We start from the raw sequence: 14,797 nt of genomic DNA, 5'->3' as shown, positions 1-14,797 counted from the left end.
GCGTGTCTCTTGATCCTTCATCTCTGCGTGTACCGTTATCTTAATATATACGACAAAGATTGTTATTATATAATAAATGAAACTATTTAAAGTTAATTTCCAGAGAGTTACTAGCGTTGGCAATAATCGCTAGATACAAAAATCTTAATTATGATATAAAAAATTATTACTATTAAAAAATATTTATTTCCAATTTAATGTGTAAAATATATCAAAGAGAGAGAGAGAGAGAGAGAGAGCTTTTATATAAAATTTTTTTTTCCCTTTACATATTATTGTGACTGAGTGTTTGATCAGAAAGTCTCGGGTACAATGGAAACGCGGCTAGAATTTAATTCGGAATTAATCTCTTGACTGATATTCGGAGATCCACTTCCGGTGGACGAAGGTACCCTTCGAAAGCACCCCGACAGCGGGGATTCGCATCGATCCTCGAAACGCACATCCTCCGCGACGGACATCCCTCAGAGCGGACGCGAACCCGTCGTCGCCGTCGTCGACTTACTTTCCGCGAGTCACCGCGTACATGGCCGGGCGCAAGACGTCCCTCGACGTAGTATCGATCGCCAGATTAATTCGTAGTCCAGACAATGGGCCGCCATCCCTGCCGTCCCCGGCGATACATCGAAAGTAACGTTACGTTGTTTCGTCCGCGTCTTTAATATCAACCGGTGCACCCCCTCCCCCTCCCCCCCCCTTCGCGCCGGGAATAAAACAAGCGGGACGATCGTCTGCCGAGAGATACTACCACCGCGCGCGCCTTTATTTTGCCCAAGATATTTACGGGATCTTATCCCGTGATGAGATAAGAGATAATAGATAAATATTTCACTTCTATTCTATTAATCGAGAGAACAAACGTCATCGTATCTTTTTCTATAAAAGAATATAATTTATATATAAATAAAAAAAAATATATAAATTCTTCGCAACGACTCTATGCACCCTCGATTGGGTGAGCATCTTGAATCGTCAGCTGCTCGTCGCTCGCATTCCGAAGCTGAGCCTTCCCGCACCTCGGTGGCGGACGGACGCATTCGGCCGTTTCTCGCGCACATATTTCTGGGTCATTTTTTATCTGATCCAGACCACAATGCAAGTATCCGCCCGCTTGTCCGGCCGTGCACACTTCCGGGTGTAAGCGCAGAATGACGAGAGCGAATTTCCCTAACGATTTTATATCCCTCTAAACGTGCGATCTTTCACGATAATAAATTCTCGCCTGTCATTTTATGGAGAATGTGTGTGTTCCTTTTTAGAAGAAAATATATAAGCCTGTAAGTCAAATTTTATTACGTACAATAATTTTTTTTTCTTTCACCCCTTCCGACGTGACGCGCACGTTTCTGGAAAAGAATTGGCGCGCTCTCGTTTGAAGACAAGCTGTTTACTTTTCCCTCGTTCTTTTTTTTTTTTCCACGTTTACGCGACACAATGGTGGGAAAATTTCTTCTGGAAGTAGCGCTCCCCCTAGCGACTTCTGCCTCTCGCGAGAGAGCGAGAAAGGATTCAGCGGGTAAGGTGTGAAATGCAAACGGTGTGAAACTCACGTTCGGCGATCGACAATCGCGCCCGCCTGTTGTACCGCCACCTCCTTCGAAACGCAATCTCGCCGGCACAATAGAAGAGAGTATAGAATTTTTAATACGCCGCCGGGTAATGCGAAACGAGGTGCGAGACAATGCCTCTTTCTCGGGACTGATTCGCGCTCCTTTATCTTCATCTGGCGTTTCCTATACGAACCGATACGGCGCCACCATCGTCGTCGCGGGACACGGGTGCGAAATTCGCGAACGCGTGCGTTACGTCAAAAGTCAGCCCACGTGTCATTTTACATGCGCGTCCATGTCTCTTGACCATGGTGAATTTTTTAAACGCGTATGAATGAATAAATTCGACGTTCAATTTTTCACGTGTATCAAGAATAAAAGGTCTTTTAAATCTCCGCTGCGTATCTACAACAGTTCCGCATTTATGACGTGTTCGTCAAAGTCGCAAGATCCGAGATAGAGATATATGAGACAAAAGAAATTGTGTATAAAACGTATACGGATTTATATGCGCATTTTATACATGATCGTTTCATATTTAAATAAATGGGAATATTTCGCATTCCCAGTGGAAATCTTCGAATCAGCCTGAATGAATCGGATTGCCTTTAGAAATTTCCACGACATGTGAATCATCGACGCGAACGAAATTATATTTTTGCCGTCTAATGGCAACCGTTTACGTGTGTATTAACATTCGTCAGGCTGGCGAAGAAATTCGTACGCGCGCGCGCGTGACTCAGCTTGCTAGATACAGCCGGCTAGAATATATAAATAAAGTACTCGCGTCGATTAATCTTCGTGATATCTCGATCGATCCGCGCGAGATGACGGACGGAATCGCGCCCGTTGCCGCCACCGCCGCCTTCCGTCTCGATACAAGGATATACAGATATAAGGTGGTGCATTTTTCCGATTATCAGATTTTCCTCAGGGATATAAAGCGATGCATTTTCGATTATCTCCGATATTATTTTAGGATAGAATGTACGACCTTGTCGAATACTCGATATGAATTTTACGAGATGCGTTCCGTAAAGTCAGCGGGATTTCATAGGAAATAATTCCGTAACAATGATAAACTCAGCTTCTCCCGAAAATTGTGTAAGATTCAACGGCAGGTAATAAAATATAAATATAATAAAATCTTAATCTCTTCCAACAATTTCGAATGAAATTTATTATATGTTGGATATTGGATAAAAAAAAGAAAAAAAAAAAGCCGCACGATTGCTTATTTTCTTCGAAATTTTTTTTTCTAAATCGTAGACCGATATTCATAGTCCGTTTTTATATTCAAGATCGTCTTAAGTACATTAAGTTCATTGATCGAATGAGATCTTAAGTTGACGCAGGACCGCGCTTAAAGACCTGTATCGGACTACGCATTGAGGATTGAGATTGAGGATTCGAGATTGAAATTCGACCAATCGGAATAAAGAAATTCTAGCCCCTTTTGTTCCGATTGGTGTCAAATTCCAATTTTTAATCTTCCATCTTCAATTTTCCATTGCGATACGGACTTAAGACGATCTTGTATATAAAAACGAACAATGAATACCGGCCATAATCCAATTCTGTTATTCTACGATCTTCAGAATTTGTCTCAACGGCGTATTTATTTATAATGCTAATCGAAAACCGGGCAACTTCAAACGTATCGCGTGAATATTATTCGCGAAAATCCGCGCGCGCCGCAAAGGACCGAACAGGACATGTAACGCGGAGTCTCGCCCTTCATATCCCATTAGGCGAAATTATAAGCTGAACGACTCGCGGAAATAAAAAAGGTCAGAGATCGCGGAACAGGAGAATGGGGTTGGGGGTGGGGATGGGGGGTTGGGGGGAGGGGGGAAGAACAGAGACGCGCGCAAATTTCTATACGGCGATTACGGGGGCGGGGCATTATTGCATCTATTATTTCCGCAGGTTGCCCGCGCCCATTATTCCTGGGGAGGCTGTGCGTGCGTGTGTGTGTGTGTCTTTCTCTCTGTCTCTCTCTCCCCCTCTTTCTCCCTTTTTTTCATTTTTTTTTTCGGCTCGATGTCAGCGCCGGGGCGAAAGCACCCGGATGTGTAGCAACGAACGACGAGGGTTTCATCGACGGGGACGCGCAGAGGATGGAAAGGGGGACACGCGAGGAGAGGGGGGGGAGGGGGGTTGGTGGTGCGGGGGCGATGGTGAAGAGGTGGGGCCTGGGCTGCTGCCGGGTACCGTAATCGAATATCCTAGAATTTAATTTCTATCGGTTCGTCCCGCGCGTCCGACTTTCATATCGCGCTTTTTTGCGACAGTCATTAAATCTAATTTATCGTGACGCTCGCGTTTTTCAGGCATGTGCGCGACGACCTCCCCCTTCGCCCCCCCCCACCCCTCTTCCTCCCTACTCCCTCCGGCTGCCCTTTCCCATCCCGACGTCCTCGGCAGCGGCGTTACGCGGCCTGAAAAAAAAAAGAACGGGCCCCTTGGCCGAGTTCACTCCCCCCACCCCGTCCCCCTCGGCCCTCCACCCCCCTCCCACCCTGTCCTTTCCCTCCCCAGAGTGTACTGTCGCGGTGCAACGATCGCACGACTCATCTCTTCCTCCCGTGTATATACGTGTAATTCTTCCCTTTGTAATTGAATACTATAAATTAATCCGTTGAATTTATCCTTTGATGTAGCCGTTTCGTATTTCGCGCGCGACTATTGGAAGCGATCAACAATCGCTACCCAGTACGATCGAGGTTGATAAGCACGGTTGACAGGAAGGAAAGTCTACGCTGTCTTTTAATCGAACGAGAAGAATAATTTTATTCGTCCAAGCTCCAATTATATACATATTTCGTCTCTCTTATATACCGAAACGGAAGAGGGTATCGCGCGATTAGGATGAAATTAAAATCGCACGAATTACTTGTAATAAGGGACAAGATTCACGATCTTGATAATAATAAATCGTACATCCGGGAGAGCGCACGATTCCTCTCGGACGTATCGCCGAAATCGCGAAATGTGTACACCGCCCGAAGGGTACACACGACTCTGCGCCGATACATATAGATAGTCGCGGAGGAGAGTTAGCGATGCCGCTCGTAAAAGGTACATCGCGCACCCGAAAGCGATCGGGAGGAAAAAATTACGAACGCGTCGCGCTATCATCTCCCCCCTCCCCCCTCCCACGCGCACTGGCGAAGATCCAAAGAACGACGAGCGGTCGCGCGCGCGACCGTTGATCGATCGCTGATCGAGCAGAACGAGGAGTAGAGGTTGGTAGGTAGGTAGGTAGGTAGGTAGATAGGTAGATAGGTAGATAGGTAGATAGAGGTGGAAAGGCGCAGTATCACGCTTTCTTTCTCTCTCTCTCTCTCTCTCTCTCTCTCTCTCTCTCTCTCTCTCTCTCGCCGGCCTACTCGATCACTCGCTCGCTCGCTCGCGCGCGCGCGCGCGCACGCAGATAACGACGAGAGGTTATAAATCTCCTTCCGGTCGGAATCGGGAGCGAAGCAATCTGCGGAATGGTCCGGTCATCCGTCCATCAAGTCGCGCGCACCGCGACGTGCAGTCCACGTATTAATATATATCTGCGGGGGCGGCTGTGTGCGCGTGAGGCGCGTGTGCGCGTCTCTGTACTGGGTGTTCGAGAACGAATATCATGTGTCATAACTACGGGAAGGTTCTACGGGTTGCGAAGAAAAAACGCGAGGTGTATAACTAATCAATTGTCAATTATTAAAATTCATATCATCGTTATGTTAAAAGACTCGTCTATTGAAATAAGGATGAGAAGGTGATCTTCTCGCAGATTATTGTCATTGATTTACTTAGATTATCAAGAATCTAATAACGTTACTTACAAGCACAAATGAGTGTAAGCCTTAAGTCGGGCGTTTTCAAGAAATAAATTTTTTTCCTTGAAAACTCGATTCCTCCTACCCCGATCGTATATTATGAAAGTTTTCGATTTCAACATTCTCGTGGCTGAATTAATTAAAACACACATCTGTGTGTCAATTTCAAAATTATCTTCTCTCCAGAGGAGTCTCTAATCGTTCGCAACCATAGATACCTTTGTGGTATCAAATGTCAGGGCAAGATTTTCGCTAGATTCTCGTATTGTCTTTCATCGAGCCGTGTACCATATGGTATGCTCCCGGGACACACTGTATACACGACCGCGTGTATACGTATACACGCGTGTCGCCCTGTACATGTAAACGCGGCAGCAACGGATGCACCGCGCATGCCACCGCGACTGCAAGGCCCGCTCTCTGTTTCTCTCTCTCTCTCTCGCTCTCCCCCTTCGCCTCCCTCTGTCTCTCTGTCGCTTGTTCTAGTCCGGTATTTATGCGCGTTTCGATGGGAAAAGGCAGCGCAACTCGGACGCGACGCAAGATAATTTCTGATTTACCGCGAGCTCACCGGAGCTGTCGCCCGCCGTACATCGCGCGGAGATCCGTCCTGCGCCGCATTTTCGAAATGGAAACCCACCTCATCCACCTCCCCCCACCTCCTCCCCTCCCGTTCCGAATCCACCGCCGCGATAGATAGCGTTCCAGCAACGTTCGTTCGACGGAACTCGAAAAGGAAAAAAAGAGAGAAAGAACGTCGCGTATGCTCGGAAATCGGATGTGATCGTGAAAGTTAGATCGGCAGGCAAATTTGATCGTTTCCGAAACTGCAAAAATGGGTTATGTAAATAAGGAATGAGACGCTTTTAACTCTTTCGGGATGGAAGGTTGTAAACTTCCATCTCGCTATTAAAATTCTCGGACAGTCGGTTTGTTAAAGATAAGCGAGGTGTATTAAACTTTTCTTTCTCATTTTAGTACATTACATTTTCACGCGTGCGTCTATATATATATATATATCGAACACACGTTGAAGTCGAAGCCTGGCAACGGAAATAATATACGTAGCGATTCTTGGGAGGTAGGTGAAGGGAGTAACGCTGAAGCCCCCTTACAAGATCAGCATTTTTCCGGAACAGCGACTGTGCGTGATGATGAACGATAAAGAGGTTCGCTTCCCTTTGCTTTCCACGCCGCCGCCGCCGCCGTCGTCGTTCATCAGGAACAAATGCGATGCACCTCTGTGTGCTGCATTTCTGATCGAACCCGGTGCACGCAACGGCCAGCCGTTCCGCGGAATTTCGTACAAGAGCGTAGAGAAATCGGAGGGAGAGATTAAACCATCTCCGATAAATGCGCGCCCCGGCCTTTCTTAACGGCGGTGATTCGCTTCGAGATTAACTCGTAACTGATCGGACGTCGAGAGTGTGCGATGCGCTCGTCAAGATTCGTCCCGTAAACTGAGATTACGTGTATCATCGGAAAAGCGAGTTTTTTTTTTTTTCATCTCCCATTCGATCGTTCATCGCTCGTATAGAATGAAAATAAAATAACATAAATTTTAATTTTTTTGTAATGTTATATATTAATGACGTCATCCAGTATAATACGTATAAGATGGTTTTATCCCTTAGTTGTAGTTGAATCGATCCTTGTTTTCCCCTGATGTCAATACATGAGTAAAATACTTGTACAAGGTGCAGACGCGGTCCCCCCCCCCCCCATCGCGAAAATCGCTACTGGGGAATTGGACGATGAAGAGCGAGACGGTGCCGGTTCCTGTCCAACGCGGAGTGTCCGCCGAACGAATGCACCGCGATCGTTGCATTATTAGCGGTCGTTGCGGGAACTTCAAGTCGGCGGGAGCGTCTTTCGAGCCGCTGTCCGGCTGAATGTTTCACGAATAGTTCCGCGGACGTTACGGGTGGACGCGCATGCAACTTTTATCAACGAGCGGATCTTTCGCTTCCCTCTTTGATCGCCTGTCTCCCCTTCTCTCTCTCTTACCACTGTCGCTTGATTCCTGCAACCCCTTCGGGCTCGTCGGGGTTTCCCTCGAAACGCTTATCGTCGTCGTCTTGGCCGAGGGGAAAATACCGGGGAGAACGTTAAGCGGTCACGTTTTCCCGGCGTATTACTTAAGCGATCCGAGATCGATTTCCGGTCCGAGGGCATTTCCATGCCGCGAAATAATGCATTCGCCGCGAAGGTCGCCGCCTCCCGCGGGACCCAGAGCCAGACGCGGATTTCAGGATAACTTTCTTTCGCGAGCACTCGAGAGCCGACACTCGAGGCAAATTCCTATGCAATTTTCAACGCCCGCCATAACGTAACCAGTAACTCAGGAAAAATGGACAGTCGATGTGCGAGCTTTCTCTTTCTCTTCGTCGAGAATATCGGGAAAGGAAGAGGGAGAAGGGGCGATTTATCAAATTTTCTATCGATACAAATTAATCCACGATTTTTCTCGCAATTAAAAATATTATCGTGGAAAGTCCGCATAAAAAATGCTTCCCGTAATTAAAATATTATTCATGTCAATTTTAAACGCTTGAGATTAGATACATCGCTCAATGCCAGATGGAATTATTTCACGTTTAAAAAAAAAAAAAAGAAATGAAATATAGCGAGAATATAATATCTTAAACGATCAAATCTTACTTCACTCCTTCTTTCCGAGAAGACTTCAACGAAATTAAAAGGGGGGGAAAAAAAAAGTCCTCCCCCCCCCCCGCCCCACAGATGATTCTTCCCAACCATTAAATAAATATCTAAAACGAAGAATTAGATAGTGAAGGGGGGGGGGGAAGAAATCGTAAAGAACAGAACGAGAAGATGAGAAATCTGAGATACTTTGTCTACCTATACATTATCCCGTGGCTATCGGCTGGAATATATCCAGTCCGGTTAATCTATCGCGAGATTTCCAAAGAAAAGAAGGAAAGCGTCGCAAGAAACATTCGCGCTCTCCTAGCGCGTTAACATCGAAGAAAAGGGGGGAGAGAGAGAGAGAGAGAGAGAAGGGATCGTTTAGAGAAGAGACATAAAAAGAGGAAGGGGTGGCAAAAAAGAGAGACTTCTCTCGCGGTGCCAAGAGAGAGAGAGAGAGAGAGAGAGGAGGGGGAGGAGGAAGGGGGTTGAGAGGACGACGGAACGGCGTGAGGAATCGAGGGAAGTTAAGTGTTCGGGCGCCTATGCGGTCCGGTTACCTCAGGATTATATTCCAAGTATTGCCATTATGCGAGGAGTTTCCTAGGAAGGCAATTTTCGAAATATTTAAAATACATACCATTATACCGTCCGCTATATAAGCCGGTCTTTATTATAAAATAGTCCTCCACCGAGGTATAAGGGTGGCTACGTATAATACGCACTCGTGACAGACCGATGGGAGATAGGACGGCGCGGTGGGGGAGGGGGAGGGGAGGACTGCGGGAATCGGATCCTCCTACCTACCTACTTTCGAGATCTCGTAAGCGACGGGATAGCATAGCCCGCTGTGTGCGCGAGAGTTACCCGCCAATTTCTTCCGGCTCGTCCTTGCGGACGACGCGACCGAGAGAGCGTCTTGGAAAAATAAAATTAAAAAAAAAAAAAGAAATCGACCGTACCCTCTACCGCCGGTAGGAGGGAAGGGAGAGGCTCGCGATTATAGGAATCTGTTGTAGGTCCACCTTGACGCAGCCACGCTCCCGCTGTGTGTATCGCGCTTGTCTATACTAAAGCTAGCTATCGCGTGCGAACATTGCGTGCGCCGACGCGAGCACTCGCGCGCAAAAAAGCCGGAAACTGGACCCGAGCTCGGGGAGCATCTTCTACTTTGTAAGTATTGTATAAATGCGGGATCGTGTGTCCCGTGAGAAACGAAGAACGGAGGTGTCCCTCGGAGAGGTACGCACCGCGAGCGAATTTTAGCCCTAATTAAAAGCGGTCTCCTTTAAATGTGCGAGGGAAATGAGAGAAAATGATTTTCTTCGTTTCTCCTTCAATACAGTTAATTGGTAAAATTATTAAAATGACAAAAATTATGAACGTTCGATTTTAATAATTATAAGAAATTCACTGTCAAATAATATAACCAAGCTTCTGTCAAAGATCAGATTTTATTTTCATTTGAAAAACAATTTTTATCGTGATATCTTGTTTAAATAAAATTTTTACAAATTTTTAATTTTATATAAATATAAATTTATATAAATAAACATTTTTTTTTTATACAAATATCTTTAACGAAAGAGTGGAAAGATATCTGTCTCCCAAAATTATAACTGAAATCTACAAGATAGAGCCTAAAAGATCGAGCTCGATCATCTTATCAAATTAAAGCGGCGTCGCGTCGGAGAGTCGAAATCTCCGGAGTAGCGTCGATACGTGTCATAAAAGCGCGAGGGAGCTCTCTCGATCACTTCTGACAGCACGGTAATCGACTTTTGAGCGCGACCCGAGCGATACGAGCGCGGGCCCGCGCTCGTATCGCGATCGTTTTCTGGACCGAAGGGTCGAATGGAGGTGGCGGACGGAGACGATCTGGGGATGGATGGGCGCGCGGCATCGCGCGCATTTTAATACATCGAGGGGCGGGCTTTTCAATTTTGAATCCCCATCGGGACGCGATTTCCCACTCGCTCTCCTGATGTATCGCTTACGCTACCCGTTGATCAACGCGCCCGATCGACGTGTGCGCGCGTTTTTACGCGCGTTACGATCGTCGGATACGTACGTACGGTACGTAGGTGCACGCACATGTATATCTACGCGACGGAGAAGACAACGGGGCGCGCGATTGTGTGCCGAGATACGGGATACGCACACACGTACACACGCGAGCGCGCGACGCGCGAAAAACACAATCAAGGCCGCGCCGGGCAAAAACACTAATTTAAACGGAACGAAGGAAATATGTAGTCACATCCGGTGTATCAGGATGAATGGCGCTCGGTTACTACAATTCACGATTTACTGTTTCGCGACTTTTTTCTCTGCCGACGCGTCGGGGATCCGTTCTCTCCTGCCGGTTTTCGCCCTCGCCCTCCTCTACCCTTCCCCCACCCCCACCCCATCCCCAAATCTCCCGCTCTCCCATCTCTCTCGCGCGCTCGCGCTCTTTCTCACTCTCGAGTCACCGGATACGAGGCAGAAGAAACAAGGAGGGAAAAGGGGGAGAGAGAGAGAGAGAGAGAGAGAGGATGGGAGGTTGGTAGGGCAGAACGATCCGGGAGGTAAAGCCGTTATTGCCAAAAAGGATAATGCGAGGGAAGATTAAATTTTTTTCGACCCGCCCTTTCGAGCTCCACCGACCGCGTGATCACGCTTTGCTGCTTCTCGTGTTGTACACTGTGTACACTTTTCGGGGGATGTTCTCGCTCTCCTGCTCTCTCTCTCTCTCTCTCTCTCTCTCTCTCTCTTTCTTTCTCGTCTCGTCAATCTTTCCGAGCTCTTTCGCGCCTTTTCTAATCGATCGAGCGATCATCTCGGAGAAATTTCGAGAAATATATTTCGATATATTGCATAAAACCGTGATATTTCAACGCTTTGCAATTCCTGATCAAATCGTAATGCTTCATCTCTTCTTACATTAGTACACCATACACGTATAAATATTTAACCGCGCTTGCCGATTTTTGATAAATGAGGTAGCATTTTTCAAAAATTATATGTTTAATTTAAAATCTCTCACAAATAATTAGTCTTATTTAAAATATATTAAATAATTATTAGGTGTACAACGTTGCTTCCGCCGTTTTCCTATAGATGGCTTTAGCGGTAAGTAGCGGTCGAAATAAATAGATCATAGACGTCATGCGATAAACTTGGGCATCTGTCAACATAACCCCATAGAAACATTAGTCGATTTGTGTCTGCGTCATAAAGTTATTCTCGATTGAAAATGTCAGTTTACGAGCCAGATTCTCGTCATTTGCGGGAGGTTTTAATTTTCTGCTTCAATATGAAGAAATCTGCGGCTGAGGCTCATCGAATGCTCTCAAATACTTACGGTGAAGCCGCTATTAGTGAAAGAACGTGTCGTGAGTGGTTTCAACGCTTCAAGAACGGTGATTCTCGCGTCGAAGCGCGGCATAGCGGTGGAAGAGAGAAGGTTTTCGAAGATGCAGAATTGGAGGCATTACTTAATGAAGACTCGAGTCAAAGTCAAAAAGAATTGGCACGATCATTGGGAGTGGACAATACTTTGAATCATAAATGTATAACCAGTTTTTTACAATAAAGCCTCGAATTTCGGGGAAAAAAAAACGGCGGAAGCAAAGTTGTACACCTAATAAAAATTATACTTATTATGAAAATAATATTCATAATCGCTAAATTTAATATTGCTACTTAATAAATATACTTCGTATCAAAAATAACGAATCACAGACCTGATCTCCGATATGTACATCGCACGTTTAAACGATGCGATTACGGACACGATTAAGCGGTCGCGAGAGACGCATCGCGGAGACCTCGTGCGACAGGTGAAATATAATTTATACTTATACTAAATGCCGTGTATATATATGATGGTTGCGCGAGTCCCTATCGAATCCGGGCCTCTTCGACGTATAAATAATTGTTGTCTCTGGCTTTCGCTGCCGGAGGCGAGCGGCTCATAATTCAAAACGCTCCCTGTTGATTCCCTAATTTCCGACGAAACGCATAAGGTCGATCGCTATTGAAGAGAGACTAAGAGCGCTATTTCGTTTTATTATATTCGTTAATACGCATCCAATAAAATATCAAGAATTATAGAATAAAATCCCATCCTTGTGTCAATCGATAAATTTCTTATACGTCGTATAATAAAGAATGGGATATTATTAGAAGATATTCAGCCCATGGTATTCGATGAATTTCTCGTATGATAATTTCGTCTCAATGTATCCATAATGAGCCTTTAGACTCTCGGGAGGATATCTTCTTTTCGGAAGAAGACTGCGAAGAAGATTGGCTTTGCTATCGAGAGACTGATTTTGGATAGTAGAAATCTTTGACAGATACAAAATCGAGATTAATCGTCTATAATTTGAGAATTTTGCCCTCCGATAGCGTTATTAGAATTAGATCTGGATAAGGAACCCAGAATTCTATTTACATAAATTTCTACCAGGCACGCGTATTAATCGCATCCCCCCCCCCTTTTTTTTCTTCGAGGAACCTTCATTTCGTCGTTTCCTTCGTGATTTTCAACTTACGCGCGCGTATCTGTTTATCCCGAGTAAATCAATCCTAAAACTTTCACGCTAATACATAATTTACTGTTTGTATAAATGAAAACATCGCTTTCTCTTCTCCTACAAATTCCTCCCTGTCTCTTTTAAAAGAGCTACGTATTCCATCCATTTACTGCAATCTTCATAATTACATTTTATTTCATTTTATCCGCTTCTATAATTATTCCGTCTCTTTCTCGTTCTCTCTCCCGTCGTATAAGAAAAATTCCATGTCGGCGGGTGCTTGGCAGCACTCTCGCGCGGCTTGGCATTCCCGGGCTCCGCCATTGGCTTCGCCCGCATCAATTAGGTATTTTAATCGGAAAGGCACCGCGGAATAGTTGCGATACTACAACGGCGCGCATTTACGATACGCGAGCGCAAGCAGGCATGCCCGGAGAATTGGAACGTGGTTGCGTTAACATAATGGAATCCCGTGGAATGTTATAACCATTATATGTATACATATAACGGATTACGTCACTTTGGCGGCGGGGACGCCGAAGCGCGAGAGAGAGAGAGAGAAATAATAATGCCGATTGTGCGGAGAGTGGGCGATCGCTCACCTTAATTTCCCAGATTGTCAGATTGGAATATCAGCTGACGCGCCTCTCCCCGCGTAAACGCTCGTTTTTTGCGCGCGAACTGGTTTCCTCTGCCGATGTCCGTCTGTCATATATAAATTTCGAATTTGTGAAAATTCGTCTCTACGCCGAAGATCCTTCTTTCGTACAATTTTCATATTACGTTATAACTGTCATGTTACGTTAAGAAGTTGTATAAATTTTTATCCTACTTGGAATCGCGTTATGTAAGCAATATGAAAACATAATTATCGATGTAAATTATAATATTTAAGTATATATTACATATACGTCTCTTTGGATTAAAAAGAAGCTATGAATAAAACATTGAGCGGCTATCTTTCTCATCTCTGATTATATTGCAACTCTGAATCATAGTTCTTGCACGTGAAACACACATGTGATTATATCAAGTTTTTAATGAGAATTCTAAAAAAATCCATACATCAATCTTATTAATACAAATAAAGATATGGCATAATTGCTGGATATCGCGAAAATGAAGAAGAGAAGGAACATTTCGTTAAACGGAGTTGATCGTCGCAGCCTAAGTCGGCGCAACTAGTCCCCAACACGTCCGACGGTCGTCGTGCTAGTTACAAAACGGCTTGTAACTAGCAGCACGCTTAATAACTTGCGCCGGTAGCGGACGATAAATAATGCAGGAGACACCGTCGTCCCGATGTAATTAACGAGAGCAGTCGATATCCCTCGGCTCGGGGCGTGTGTGTAACCGGCACGCGGATGTACTTGTGTCACGTACACAGGCGCGCGCGAACGCGAACGAGCGCGGTCAATATTTGTCATCCGCTTTAACAAAAAGAACGTTACAAAACGCTCGGCCGGATGCACCCCGGCCAAATATTGACTGCGCTCATTGACGTTCATTGATACTCTCAATTAGCGCATACCGTCGAAGCCAATCGCCGGGTAATTGGGATGGCCCTCCACCTACCCTACGCGGGAAAACCGCGCGGGCCTCTCTTTCCCATCCCGTTCCCTTTCGTTCCCCCCTGCGCTTTTCTCCTCCCTCCCCGCTTCCCGTTCTCGATCACGTCGCGACCCCGAGAGTACTCTGCGTTGATACCACTGCTTACTCTCGCGTCCCGCGATCGCTATAATTGGCGGCCGCGACTCCAGCGAGTCCGTCCGCGACTTTTTCGTGAAAGTGCGGCCAATTACAGAGGACCGGCGCCGCTGGATACGGACATCCGACAAGCCTTCGTTCGTCGAGGATCGATCGTTTGCCTTGGCGAGGACGAGATGCGTCCCCTAATGACGCGAGGCGCGTGCGGAACGCGAATCACCGCGTGCTTTCTCGTTAACGATCGTCGACCGGCGGCCGTTGGCCATCTCGACCGGAAACGTCTTCATCCGTTAACCGGGAAAATTGCACGATTTCGAGTCGACCGATCCGGAGGGTGAAACTTTTCCGTCGAGAAGCGAAGTCGGGGGCCGCCGCGGGAGGTAACGCCGGCGTTTCTTATTTCAATTCACGGCGGCACGTTTTGATATCGGCGGAGAAAACTTTTAATTGACTCCCTCTCTCTCTCTCTCTCTCTCTCTTTCTCGTTGCCGAATTATTTTTAAATGTTGACCAGTACTCTGCGTTGATACCACTGCTT

At 46.0% G+C, this 14,797-nt stretch overlaps 1 protein-coding gene across 5 annotated transcripts in view; it reads right to left on the bottom strand.

The window, feature by feature from the left end:
- LOC138939514 (protein bric-a-brac 1) overlaps nt 1–14,797 on the bottom strand; it is a 378,309-nt gene that overhangs the window by 284,566 nt on the left and 78,946 nt on the right. The window lies entirely within an intron of this gene.

The sequence above is a fragment of the Polyergus mexicanus genome, unplaced genomic scaffold (assembly GCF_030449975.1).
Source record: "Polyergus mexicanus isolate NDT 795.1 unplaced genomic scaffold, iyPolMexi1.0 SCAF_14, whole genome shotgun sequence".
NCBI classification, from domain to species: Eukaryota; Metazoa; Arthropoda; class Insecta; order Hymenoptera; family Formicidae; genus Polyergus; species Polyergus mexicanus.
Note: the sequence above shows the minus strand (reverse complement) of the source record. Positions and strands in the feature narration are given on the sequence as shown.